This window comes from Leopardus geoffroyi, chromosome D4, assembly GCF_018350155.1.
Source record: "Leopardus geoffroyi isolate Oge1 chromosome D4, O.geoffroyi_Oge1_pat1.0, whole genome shotgun sequence".
Taxonomy (NCBI): domain Eukaryota; kingdom Metazoa; phylum Chordata; class Mammalia; order Carnivora; family Felidae; genus Leopardus; species Leopardus geoffroyi.
The window spans coordinates 50,295,990-50,308,177 of NC_059342.1; the positions used below are offsets into that span (position 1 = coordinate 50,295,990).

General features: G+C 36.7%; 1 protein-coding gene across 2 annotated transcripts in view; it reads right to left on the reverse strand.

Annotated features, from left to right (window-relative positions):
- The window catches only part of CAAP1 (caspase activity and apoptosis inhibitor 1), a 54,052-nt gene that overhangs the window by 32,226 nt on the left and 9,638 nt on the right, over positions 1-12,188 (reverse strand). The gene's annotated exons all lie outside the window — the stretch shown is intronic.

Sequence of the window (12,188 nt, forward strand, 5' to 3'; positions counted from 1 at the left end):
TCAGAGGGGAAGGAAAGGAAAAATAAGACAGAAACAGAGAGGGAGGCAAACCATAAGAGATTCTTAAATACAGAGAACTTAGTGTTAGGGGCCGGGGAGGGTAATGGGTGATGATGGCATTAAGGAGGGCACTTGTGGTGAGCACTGGGTGTTGTATGAAAGTGATGAATCCTTTGATTCTATTCCTGAAGTCAAGACTACACTATATGTTATCTAACTTGAAAAAAAAACAAAAAACTATAAAATCACACACACACAAAAAGGTAACTGGGTCAAGATCTGCTTCAGTTATCAAATTGGGAGAAATTGGGAGGAGGGGTTTTAAAATAATATGGAAGGGGACAAATGGGTTAGATATGCGAAGGTTCATTGTACAATAAAATTTTCCAAAACAGAGCTAAACACACAAATAAGTAATTGGTACAAAGCATAAATGGGTCATGTGAGTCAGGTGAATCACAGGTCATTTTCTAAAGAGCATCATTCCCAAAAGGCTCTAGTCTTGGGTCTACCTGAGACCTATTTTTTTTATTCACTGATTAAAATGCTTACTTATGGGGCGCCTGGGTGGCTCATTCAGTTAGGCGTCCGACTTAGGCTCAGGTCATGATCTTGCGGTTTGTGAGTTCGAGCCCCGCATCGGGCTCTGTGCTGACAGCTCAGAGCCTGGAGCCTGCTTCGGATTCTGTGTCTCCCTCTCTCTCTGCCCCTCCCCTGCTCATGCTCTGTCTCTCTCTGTCTCAAAATAAATAAAAACATTTTTAAAAATTTTTTAAAAAATGCTTACTTATGTATTATTTTGCCCATTAATCCAATGCTCCAGAGCACCGTAAATTTTGCTCAAATACTTTTCCTTTTTTTTTTTAAATATTTTTTTGAGATAAAGAAAAAGTGGATGAGGGGTAGAGAGAATCCCAAGCAGGCTCCACTGTTGGGCACAGAAACCAATGCAGGACTCAATCCCATGATGTCAAGATCACGACCTAAGCCAGTATCAAGAGTGGGACGCTTAACTGACTGAACCACCCAGGTGACCTCAAATACTTTACTTTTCTGAAGTTTAGTAACAGTAGTTTGTGGAAGATTCTTTTATTCTCAGCAAGTTCAGTTTTATTGACATTTACTGAAAACTTAGCATTTGGCTGAATACTATTGCCTGTTTGATGAGCTGAACCTACTGGATAGCTCTAATTCATCAAAAAGGACATGGATGTTTTTCCCTCATTAAAAACTAAAGGTGGTAAGCAATGAGGGAAACAAAGGCAAGAGAAATGTAGTCTAAGTTAAATTTCCTGGGGGCCTGGGTGGCTCAGTCAGTTGAATGTCCGACTTCAGCTCAGGTCATGATTTCACGATTCGTGGGTTCGAGCCCCACGTCGGGCTCTGTGCTGACAACTCAGAGCCTGGAGCCTGTTTCAGATTCTGTGTCTCCCTCTCTCTCTGCCCCTTCCCTGCCCACACCCTGTCTGTCTGCCTGTCTCTCTCTCAAAAGTAAATACACATTAAAAAAAAATGTATTAAAAAAAATTTCCTTACAGCCTGCAGCCCACTGATAGACACCTGAAACATGAAGGACATGTCCTTCCTCAAGGACCTCATGGCTATCTTGTGTCTTCATGTTTACCTTTTATTAAAGACTAAAGGTAACCTTATCTTAACAGCAGTCAACCCCTCAAGGTCCTGAAAGCCTTACTTCCAAACTTCTTAGAAACTTACTTTATCTCTATCCCCCTTCTCTTCACAAACTTTAAAGTATATAATCAGTCACTCTTCACAATCCCAAAATAGCTCTTTCTGCTCCTGGGTCCTGTCCTCATGCTACAATCAAACCACCATTTTGCAGCAAAAACGTCCCAAGAATTCTTTCTTAGCCATTTGCTCATGAGCCCTGTTTCAAATATCCTCAGTAGTAGCTGTGTTAGGATAGCTCAGTAGGAAAACTAAAGCAGATGTTAATCTCTAACTGACATACAGCATCAAAGTTCTATCACATATCACTGCTAAGGTTCAGCAACAGAAGAGTGGTCACACAGCACAGTTCTAGCTGCTGCTCTCAACAAGACAACTGACCAAGCCAGAGGAATAGCTCAATATTTTCAAGAGTAAATATATTAATGCAAAGTAGTCACTTAACTCACCTACATCTAAGCACTATACTCTTCTTGCATTCTATCTTCACTAAAGTGCCTAACCCTCAAGTGACCATTAACAGCAGTAAACAGGAAGCTACTCCTATTTTGAAGGGTAGAATAGTTTAAAGCTATTTAAGAGATATAATTATTACAATGTACTAAAATCTAGTATACTGTGCATAGTAACCAGTACATTGTAACTAGTAGATGACACCAACTTGATCTTTTTTTTTTTTTTTAATTTACATCCAAGTTAGTTAGCATATAGTACAACAATGATTTCAGAGACAGATTCCTTAAAGCCCCTAACCCATTTAGCCCATCCCCCTCCCACAAGCCCTCCAATAACCCTCTGTTGGTTCTCCATATGTAAGAGTCTCTTATGTTTTGTCCCCCTCCCTGTTTTTATATTATTTTTGCTTCCCTTCCCTTATGTTCATCTGTTCTGTGTCTTTAAGTCCTTGTATGAGTGAAGTCCTATGATATTTGTCTTTCTCTGACTAATTTTGCTTAACATAATACCCTCTAGTTCCATCCACGTAGTTGCAAGATTTAAAGATTTCACTCTTTTTGATTGCTGAGTAATACTCCATTGTGTGTGTGTATATATGTATACATATATACACATATGGATACATATGTATGTATGCGTATATGTACGTACATATGGATACACACACACACACACACACACACACACACACACCACATCTTATCCATTCATCCATCGATGGACACTTGGGCTCTTTCCATACTTTGGCTATTGTTGATAGTGCTGCCATAAACATTGGGGTGCATGTGCCCCTTTGAAACAGCATCTCTGTATCCCTTGGATAAACACCTAGTAGTGCAATTGCTGGATCGTAGGGTAGTTCTATTTTTAATTTTTTGAGGAAGCTCCATATTGTTTTTCAGAGTGGCTGCACCAGTTTGCATTCCCACCAGCCAACTTGATCTTTTCAACCACTTATATTTAATACCCATGTATTCCATTTTTTTAAGTTTATTTTTAAGGGGGAAGGGGCCAAGAGAGAGGGAGAGAGAGAATCCCAAACAAGCTCCACGCTGTCAGGGCAGAGTCCAACGTGGGGGCTCAAACCCACAAATTGTAACACCATGACCTGAGCTGAAATCAAGAGTCACACACTTAACTGACTGAGCCACCCAGGGACACCACCCCCCGCCCCGATGTATTCCATTTTAAACAAAAATATTCACATTTGAGATGCACAAAACAGATGTAATAAAAAAAAAAAAAAAAAGATTTAAAATAATTCCTACCAATAATTATTCATTTTATAAAAACAATTTCATGTTAATTTTATTCACTGTTTTAAATATTCTAGTGAACATAAAATGGTCCAATTTTTATGTTACCTAAAATCTCTAAAGCCTATTTAGAAATATCTTGTTTTTTTTTTTTTTAAGTTAATCATCCAAAATGGGAATCCAGTAATAGGTAATTTAGAGTATGCCCATTCTCTAAGAAAGTAGCAGTGACCAGGAACAATATTTCCATAACACTCATATAGGAACTACTTTGTGGTATACATTATTTTGAGAACCTGGATTTTTTCATTTCTTTATCTTCTAGAACTGTGATATTATCTCAACAATATTTATTATCTGTAGGAAAACACAGTTTCATTTCCACCACATCCTCCCTCAATATCACTCACTAAAAACACATTAACCTAAGACTCATGAAAAGTTATTTATGAGAATTCTAAAATACTGCTAAGATCTCCCTAAAGTGTTTGTATTTTTATTCTTTATATATAAAACTTCAATCCTGATTATTTTATTGCACTATTGAAGATTTAAATATCATTACAAACATATTCTTTAGAGCATAATCATCTTACATTATAGGCTGAGCTAATACCTGTCCTCATTTTTAGTGCTATTTTAGCTATAAAGCTTTTTCTAGCACATTCCAAATGGAGACAGCACTCTCATGCCAGGCCTCTATATTACTTTATTTACTTAAAATTATTGTTATTGTTAAGCAACTGTCATAATCTGTAACATTTACAAATCTTGTCATAATACCAACAGTTCTAAAACATTGCAAAACTAGAGATGCTGAGGTTTTTGGACTATCTGTTAATATAAACTTGTTCATTTGCTTACCTAAGGTGAACTAAAGTCCCTCACCCTTTTGAAAATGTAGATATTTAGAAACTACAGAAGTTTTATCTTTACAGTTCCTAAATCCCATATCTATAAAAATTGCTACAAGTTAACACTTATTAGTTTCAAATTTCAAAGTGACACACTGTCAAAAATTTCTTACAACTACTGCTTCTGCCTTCTTGTTATTTCTGGTAGTTAAAAAAAGATTAATTTACATAGGGCATATTAAATACCATATACATACACGTACCCATACATATACACCTTATATTGAAAATTGTAACTTTATAGCTTCTTAGACAATCCTAAGAAGCTTCCAATAAAAACTGTAATAAAAGCACATAGGTCACCCATTAAAATAAAGTATCAAATTTTCATATATTTTAGTAACATAGGTTACTTTAGCTGGACCAATTTGAAATTATTTTTATTCATTAAAATTGGGATGAAAAAAGGTATATGTCTCAGTTGATAAGACACTGACAAACTGACATAATTGGTTCCAACGTCAACCTTTTGGCTCTCCTGTATTTCTCCTTCAATCAGAGTTTCATTTTATAGATATTTTGTACATTAAGTATTCAGGCAAATGAAGTACTGTGTAGCACAATGAAATACATACATACCAGACAAAAAGACAATAGCTACACTCAGGTCCAAATAATTTTCTGCGCTCCTAGGAAAAGTTGTTGGTCTGATTTTTCAAAAAATACAGATTTTTGGTGGGATGTCACTTGGTTTTTAAATGTTAGAAACGATTTGAAATTTTTACATGTTTAAATCAAACAAAACCTCTCTATGGCTCCAGGCAAACCATCTATAATTCTGGCTTCTATCTACATTTAAAAAAAAAAATTTTTTTTAATGTTTATTTATTTTTGAGACAGAGAGAGACAGAGCATGAACGGAGGAGGGTCAGAGAGAGGGAGACAGAATCTGAAACAGGCTCCAGGCTCTGAGCTGTCAGCACAGAGCCCGACGCAGGGCTTGAACTCACGGACCGTGAGATCATGATCTGAGCCGAAGTCGGCCGCTTAACCGACTAAGCCACCCAGGCGCCCCATCTGCATTTTAATCAGATACCTTGCATTAGTTTTCTATTGCCACTGTAACAAATTACCACCCATTTAGTGGCTTAGGACAACATGAGCTTATTCTGTTACTCTTCCGGAATTCAGAAATCCCAAAGGAGTCTTAGCACAGGAGAATCAAGGTGTAGGTAGTGATGCTTCCTTCTGGAGGTTCCAAGGAAGAATCTATTTCTTTGTCTTTTCCAGTTTCTAAGAAGTCGCCCTACACGCCTTAGGTTGTGACTCCTTTCCAAGCACATCACTGAAACCTCTGCTTATGTCATCCCATCTCTTTTGGAAGCCTTTGATCTTTTTACTACCCTCTTAGAAGGATTCTTGTGGGGCACCCGGGTGACTCAGTCTGTTAAGCATCTGACTTCGGCTCTTGTCATGATCTCACAGTTTGTGAGTTGGAGCCCCGAATTGGGCTCTGAGGGGCTCTGTGCTGACAGCTCGGAGGCTGGAGCCTGCTTCCAATTGTGTCTCCCTCTCTCTCTACCCCTCCCCCACTCATGCTGTCTCTGTCTCAAAAATAAATAAAAACATAAAAAAAAAAAAAAAAAGAATTCTTGTGATCACACTTGTCCCAACTGGTTAATCCAAGATAATCTTATCTCAAGATTCCTAATTTAATCATATCAGCAAAGTTCCTTTCTGCATGTAAATTAATATATTCCTTATGTTCTGGAGATTAGAACATAGACATCTCTGGAGAGAAGTCACTATTCTGTCTACCATATTTGTGTTCTGGGAGTGTTTTGGTAAATTCTTGAGATGTTTCTACATAGATGCTTTTTGTGTCATGGTCTGAAGATTTGTGTCCCCTCCAAAGTTCATATACTGAAATCCTCATCCTCGACATTGAGGGTATTGGTAGGTGAAACCTTTTGGAGGTGGTTAGGTCATGAGACTGGAGATCTCCTGAATGGGATTATCTGTCTCTCTTTTTTTTTTTTAACAGTAATCTTCATGGTCAAACTCATGTCTCCAGATCAAGAGCTGCATGCTCTACCAACCAAGCCAGCCAGACACAGATTATATCGCTTATAAAACATTTTCCACATATCTCACAGCCCTTTGCACCATGTGAGAATACAAGAAATCTGCAATCTGGCTAGATGAGCCCTCTCCCAATCATACTGGCACCCTGATCTCAGACTTCTAGACTACAGAACTAAAAAATAAATTTCTGTTTATAAACTAACCAGTCTGTGGTATTTTGTTATAGCACCCCAACAGATTAACACATTAAGTCCTGTGCAAATAGGGAGTTTTACTTTTTCCTTCTAATCTATGAGACTTTTATTTCTTTTTATTGCTTCACTGAACATGTTGGGACTTCCAGTACATTGCTGAAAAGGAGTAATGAGTAGGTATTTTTGTTTGATCCAATCTTAGAAAGAAACTGAGCAGATTTTCACAATTAAGTATGCCATTTTATCTGTATGCATTTATTTTTAAGTTTATTTCATTGTGGGTTTTTTTTTCCTAACTTCTTGAATTGATACTTAGTTCACTTATTTTAATTTGGGGATTAGTTATCTATATTTAAAGCAAAATTTTCCTCCAAGTACTACTTTAGCTGTATCCCATAGAGCTGGTTAGTTTTTTATTTATTGTTAGTTTTTAGACAGTTTATAACTGCTCTTTAACCTAAAAGCTGTTGAGTTTTAAAATATGTAGGCAGTGAGTTTCCACATCCTTTTTGTTCATTTTAGTTTATTGCTCTAAAGTCAGGACAATAGTTCTTTGAGAATTTTATTGAGCTTTTATGACCAAACTTATTAACAACTTTTCTGGATAGTCCACAGAAGATATGTTCTGTTTTCAGAATACAGAATATGGTCTATATCAATTTATTTAGGTGTTCAATATCCTGATTTATTTTTTAACCAAGTGATTTATCATTAGATAGATGAGAGAGATAAAATCAAGTTCCTATTACTCCTGCACTTCTGGTTTCACATCACGATTCCTGTAGTTTTTGCCTTGTAACAGCTACATACAGGAAATGCACATATATGTGGCATATGTAAGGCATATATTCCTGTTAGATCATCTTTATGGATTTCACATTATTATAAACTGCCCTTAACTGTCTTGCATAAATCTTTTTGTCCTGAAACCAGCTTTCACTACTATTAGGATTGTTGTATCTTTCAAGTATTTCTTCCAGATCTTCTGTTTGGTTACCGACTTTATTTATGACATAATTTAACACCCAAACTTAAAAAAAAAAATTCTCACGCAGATGCACTTTTTTTTTTTTTTAATATATCTAAATTTTGGTATCTTTACCCAAATGGATCTGGGGTTTTAGTCTAATTTAAGAACTTCATGCACCACCATCATAGACTACACAATTAAGAAAGTTATGCTATTTTTTTCAGATGATTTTTGTCTTTTAGTAAAATGTTAGGATATTCTTCATAAATTTCCTATAAAATGTATTTGGAAAATACATCCTAGTTTTTGTAATTTGTATGAAGAGAATTTTTTTTTTTTTAGTTCCCTGTGACAGCACAAGAATGCCTGATAGCAGGTAAAACATTAGTTCTGGGTGTTTGTGAGGATGCTTCCTGAAGAGATTAGCATTTGAACTGGTGAACTGAATAAAGCAGATAGTCCTGAGCTGTCATCATCCAATCCTTTCAGGACTAGAATAAAAAAGGCAGAAGGGCAAATTAGCTCCATCTGCTGGAGTTCAGACATTCATCTGCCCTGGAACATGGGCACTCCTGGTTTCTGGGCTTCTGGAGTCCTTTGGACTAAGACTGTATTTTGCCACCAGTTTTTCTTGTTCTCCATCTTACAGAGAGCAGATCAGCCGATCATGGGACTTCTTGGCATCCATAAGCACATGAACCAATTCCTATAATAAATCTCTTTTATGTAACTATACATACCCTACACACACACACACACACACATGCACACACACACACACACACATCTGTCTCTCTGGAAAAGCTTAATGCATTCTTTTTATAGATGCTTCTGCTATAAGAGGGAACAGTTGTTGATTTTCTTATGCTTATATATAGTCCATCTTATCAAATTCTAGTCTTTTTTTAAGAACCTAGAATCTCTCAGCTATTCTAGATTTATTTATTTTTATTTATTTATTTTTTTAATTTTTTTTTTTCCAACGTTTATTTATTTTTGGGACAGAGAGAGACAGAGCTTGAACAGGGGAGGGGCAGAGAGAGAGGGAGACACAGAATCGGAAACAGGCTCCAGGCTCTGAGCCATCAGCCCAGAGCCTGACGCGGGGCTCGAACTCACGGACCGCGAGATCGTGACCTGGCTGAAGTCGGACGCTTAACCGACTGCGCCACCCAGGCGCCCCATAGATTTATAATCTTATAAACTGAAAAGAGAAATACAGTTATTTCTTCTTCCAAAGTTTATCATATCAAAATTACTCTCCACCACCCATCTTTCTTTTGGTCTAACTGCATTTGCTAGAAATATTTAATGTTTAGAAATGCTAGAAAATGTTTAAAATTAATGGCCATAACAGGCTTCCTGTCTAGTTCCTCATTTTAATTCACTAAGTGGGTAGTTAAATTTGGTCAAATGCCTTCATCGTATCTGAATCGTTTTCTACGGTACCTTTTTTACCTATAGCTTATATTGGAAATGACTGCTGAATATTATCAAAGGCCTTTTTAGTATCTACTTATCAGACCATATAATTTTTCTTCTTTAATTTGCTGATATGAATTATGCTAATAGACTTTCTAATTAAATTTCCTGTAAATTTATTCCTGGAATAAATTCTACACGGTTAGTGGTGTAACTACTTACTTGATACAACGCTGGATTCTACATGCTAATATGTAGTTACAATCTTTACATCTATATTCACAAGTGAGAAGGCCTATAATCCCCCATACACTTTTTCGTCACTACTTAGGAGATTTGGGGTACTAAAGCTATGCAGAAATCCTAAAGTAAATTGAAGACCTTTACACCTTTTCCTACGGCCTAAAATAATTTAAATAACACAGGTGTAACATGTTTGAAAATAACAACAGAAGGCATTATTGAATATTTTATTAGCTGTAAACACTTTACATGTTTTGACTTATGAAGTAATAATTCAGCTGTGAATTCACCTTGTCTTGGAGTTTTTTCAACAGTAGATCCCTATTCACTTTCTAATTTCTTCTTTGTTAATCTCCAAATTTTCTACTTTTGCAGAAAGTCTACTTGGTTTATTTGTATTCTGATAGAAAATCATCCATTTGCTAGTTTCAACTTTGTTTATACAATGCTGTGCATGAATTCACACCTATCTATAATTATGATATTATCTCCTTCTTTCTTCCTAATCTCAATTATAACTGTTCTCCACTGATGTCCTTCCTTAATCCAAGGAGTTAATCTATGTTCTGGTCTTTACAAAGACCAAGTTTATAACTTACTCATCCTTTTGTTTGCTTACTATTTCTTTAGTTTTAATGTTTACATTCGTTTGTTTCATTTTTCCAACTTTCTTTTGGCTTAACTTGTTATTTTTAAAGTTATTTTATGTTTATTTATTTTGAGAGAGAGAGAGAGAAAACTCACGCACAAGAGTACAGGAAGGGGAGGGAGAGAGGGAGGGAAAGAATCCTGAGCAGGCTCCACACTTGAGATCACAACCTGAGCCTAAATCAAGAGCCAGAGGCTCAACTGAGTAGGGGCATCCAGGTGCCCCTACTTTGTTATTTCTTAAATTCCTTTAAGATGTGCACTAAGTTCCCAGGCTAGTCATTAAGCTTTTATTTCTCACATCTAAACCCTCCCTTTAAACTCAGCTTTGTTATGCTAACAGTCAAATGAAACACATGAATTCTAACTGGATCCTGGATCAGAATCAGTTCATTAATTAAAATAAATAAATACACTATAAAATATTTTTTTAGTAATAGGGCAAATTTTATGTGGGCAATATATTAGAGGACATTATTTGAATTACTGCTTATTTTTTTTAAAGTGGTATTGTATTGTGGCTATGGAGTAGACTGTCCTTATTTTTAGGAAACGCATACCGAATTAAGCATGACATGCTATGACATCTGCAACTTATTTTTAAATGATTTATGGGTGGGGCCCCTGGATGGCTGAGTCAGTTGAGCAAAGGACTCTTGATTTTGGCTCAGGTCTAATCCCAAGGTCGTAGGATCTAGCCCTGCACCAGTCTCCATGCTAAGCATGGGGCCTGCTTAAGATTCTCTCTTTCTGCCCCTCTCCCCTGCTTGCTCTCTCACTCTCTCTCTCTCTAAAATAAAAATTAACGGGTGGGAGGATGGGCTACATTGGTGATGGACATTAAGGAGGGCACATGTTGGGATGAACACTGGGTATTATATGTAAGTGATGAATCACTAAATTCTCCTGAAATCATTACTACACAATATGTTAACTAACTTGGATTTAAATAATAAAAAAATTAATAAAATAAAATTTAACTCAATAAAAAAAACAGATTTATGGGCTTAATTATGTTTCCCTCTACTAAAAAATTCATAGGTTGAAGCCTCAACCCCAGTGTCTCAGAATATGACTACTTTGGGGGCACTTGGGGGCTTAGTCAGTTAAGCGTCCAGCTTTGGTTTTGGCTCAGGCCATGATCTCATTTTGCGAGTTCAAGTTCCACTCTGGGCTTTGCGCTGACAGTGCAGAAGCTGTTTGGGATTCTCTCTCTCCCTCTCTCTGTCCCTCCCCACACCTGCTGTCTCTCTCTCAAAAATAAATAAACTTAAAAATTAAAAAAAAAAAAAAAAAAAAAGAATAGGACTATTTTGGAGATAGGACCTTAAAAGAGGTAATTAAGCGGAACACCTGGGTGGCTCAGTTGGTTAAGTGTCCAACTTCGGTTCAGGTCACGATCTCGCAGTGCATGAGTTCGAGTCCCATATCCGGCTCTGTGCTAACAGCTCAGAGCCTAAAGGCTGCTTCAGATTCTGTGTCTCCTTCTCTCTCTGCCCCTCCATTAGCGTGCTCTCTCTCTTCCTCTCTCTCTCTCTCAAATGTAAGTATTAAAAAATTAAAAAAAAACAAAGAGGTAATTAAGTTAAAATGAGGCCATTATGGTGCACCCTAATCCAATCTTACTGGTGTCCTTATAAAGAAGAGATCAGGACATGGGGAGAGACACCTGTCCACAGGGAGGACACAGGGGACACACAGAGAGAAGGGCAAACAAGTCACGAAGCAGCAACAAAGTGGCCATCTGCAAACCAAGAAGAGAGGCCTCAGAGGAAACCAACCCTGCCAGTACCTTGATCTTGAACTTCCAGCCTCCAGAACTATAAGAAAATGAACTTTTCTTTAAGTCAACCAGTGTATGATATTTTGCTATGGCAGTCCTAACAAACTAATGCAATGGCTCTGAGAGAAAAAAAAAAATGATAAAGAGAGAGAAAGCAAAAATAACAAAATGTTAATGTTGCTGATTTCATTATATGATTCTTTCAACTTTTATGTAAGTTTGAAATTTTCCAAAATAAAAAGGCTTATATTAGCATCCCCAAAACTCTGGGTGTTTTTTATCATCACAATAGTCAAATTTTATGTACCTATATAAAATGAACCACCTTACTATCTCATCTGTGAAATGTGACAATTATCACCTGATATTAACAGGTACTAGAAGAAGTCAGTGAGTTAAAGTGTTCTAAACTACTAACACAATACCTGGTAGAGAAAGTACTTAATAAATAGTGGGTATCACTAGTAGTTAATTCAAATTCCAAATGACAGAAGTGATGCAGCTGCAGGCCGGCATCACTGTTTTACATCTATGACTAGTAGTTTAAGAAAATCATCTTAATCCTGAAAGCAATTAACTGTATGTTCA